Genomic DNA, 2,500 nt, shown 5'->3' with positions numbered 1-2,500 from the left:
GATCAGCCCAATGAGGGTGGTGTCGTCCGACAAACTTCAAGAGTTTGACGGACAGATGATTGGAGGCGCAGCTGTTGGTATACAGGGAGAAGAGCAGTGGGCAAAGGACGCAGCCCTGAGGAGTTCCCGTGCTGATGGACCTGGAGTCAGAGACTTCTGTTCCCGGCTTAACGCACTGCTTCCTGTCAGAGAGGAAGTCTGTGATCCACCTGCAGGTGGAGTAGGGCACGTTCAGCTGGAAGAGCTTGTCCTGAAGCAGGGCAGGGATGATGGTGTTGAAGGCAGAGCTGAAGTCCACAAACAGGATCCTGGCGTAGGATGCTGGGGCGTCCACATGCTGTAGGGTGAAGTGGAGGGCCATGTTAACTGCGTCGTCCACAGACCTGTTGGCTCTGTAGGCAAACTGAAGGGGGTCCAGGAGAGGGTCTGTGATGGCTTTGAGGTGTGCCAGGAGCAGGCGCTCAAAAGACTTCATTACCACAGATGTAAGGGCGACCGGTCTGTAATCATTTAGTCCTGTTGGCCTTAGCTTTTTGGGCACAGCGATGATGGTGGAGGACTTGAGACAGGCTGGTACATGGCATGTCTCCAGGGAGGTGTTAAAGATGTTGGTGAACACCGGAGACAGCTGGTCAGCGCAGTGCCTGAGGGTGGCTGGAGAGACAGAGTCCGGCCCGGCTGCTTTGCGTGGATTCTGCCTCTTGAAAAGCCCATTAACTTCTCCCTCCTGAAAGGAGAGAGTCGTTTCTGTAGTATGGGTGGGGGATGGGGCCTCTTGGGTGGGAAGGGGTGGTTCAGGACAGTCCAATTGTCTTTCAAATCTACGGTAGAACTCGTTCAGGTCGTTGGCTAGGCGGGAGTCGTTAGTGGTGTGGGGCGCTCTGGGTTTGTAGTTGGTGATGTGCCTGAGCCCTTTGGCAGACAGAAGCAGCGTCGTTAGTAGAGAACTGGTGTTTTAGTGTCTCTGAGTACAGTCGTTTAGCCTCTCTCACCGCTTTGCTAAACCTGTTCTTCGACTCCTTGAATCTGTCTCTATCCCCACTCCTAAACGCTTCCTCCTTCTCCAACCTCAACCTTTTGAGCTTTGCTGAGAACCAGGGCTTGTTGTTGTTAAAGTTCACCCTGGTACGTGTTGGGATACAGCAGTCCTCACAGAAGCTGATGTACACAGCCTCTGTGAGTTCATCCAGACTATTGGTAGCAGTCGTGAACATATCCCAGTCAGTACAGTCTAAGCACGCCCGCAAATCTTCCACAGCCTCACTGGTCCACTGTTTAGATGTCCTCACAGCAGGTTTACAGAGTTTTAGTTGCTGCCTGTATGCACGAATCAGGTGGACCAAGGGAGTTCTGTGCGAGCCGAACAGCCCCGTGACCCACAAGAGAAACATCCCCGCCAAATTCGAGCGTTTGACGGGGTCTATCCGTGAAAAAATATTCACGTTTTTGAGTGCACATGCATTTCTGCTGCAAATGCCTCTGGAAGTTTCATGCCGTTCGTATGCCAATTGTGGCAACACGAAAATGACCCGTTTTCCCATTCCGAGGGATTTCTGTGCGACCCTAACAGCCCCGTGAGCCACAAGAGACACATCCCCGCCAATTTCTAGCGTTTCACGGGGTCTATCCGTGAAAAATATAGACGTTTTTGAGTGCACATGCATTTCTGCTGCAGATGCCTCTGGAAGTTTCATGCCGTTCGTACGCAATGTGGCAACACGAAAATGACCCCTTTTCCCATTCCGAGGGATTTCTGTGCGACCCTAACTAACAGCGCCCGTGAGCCACAAGAGAGACATCCCCGCCAATTTATAGCGTTTCACGGGGTCTATCCGTGAAAAATATAGACGTTTTTGAGTGCACATGCATTCCTGCTGCAAATGCCTCTGGAAGTTTCATGCCGTTCCTATGCAATGTGGCCACACAAAAATGACCCGTTTTCCCATTCCGAGGCATTTCTGTGCGACCCTAACAGCCCCGTGAGCCACAAGAGAGACATCCCCGCCAACTTCTAGCGTTTGACGGGGTCTATGCGTGAAAAATATTAAAATTTTTGAGTGCACGTGCCTTTCTGCTGCAAATGCCTCTGGAAGTTTCATGGCGTTCCTATGCAATGTGGCAACACGAAAATGACCCCTTTTCCCATTCCGAGGGAGTTCTGTGCCACCCTAACAGCCCCGTGAGCCACAAGAGACACATCCCCGCCAATTTCTAGCGTTTCACGGGGTCTATCCGTGAAACATATAGAAGTTTTTGAGTGCACATGCATTCCTGCTGCAAATGCCTCTGGAAGTTTCATGCGGTTCGTACGCAATGTGGCAACACGAAAATGACCCGTTTTCCCATTCCCAGGGATTTCTGTGCGACCCGAACAGCCCCGTGAGCCACAAGAGACACATCCCCGCCAATTTCTAGCGTTTCACGGGGTCTATCCGTGAAAAATATCAAATTTTTTTTGACTGCACATGCATTTCTGCTGCAAATGCCTCTGGAAGTTGCA

Source organism: Petromyzon marinus, unplaced genomic scaffold, assembly GCF_048934315.1.
Source record: "Petromyzon marinus isolate PM22_M1 ecotype Great Lakes invasive population unplaced genomic scaffold, UKy_Petmar_22M1.pri1.0 PM_G_Scaffold_61, whole genome shotgun sequence".
NCBI lineage: Eukaryota > Metazoa > Chordata > Hyperoartia > Petromyzontiformes > Petromyzontidae > Petromyzon > Petromyzon marinus.
Note: the sequence above shows the minus strand (reverse complement) of the source record.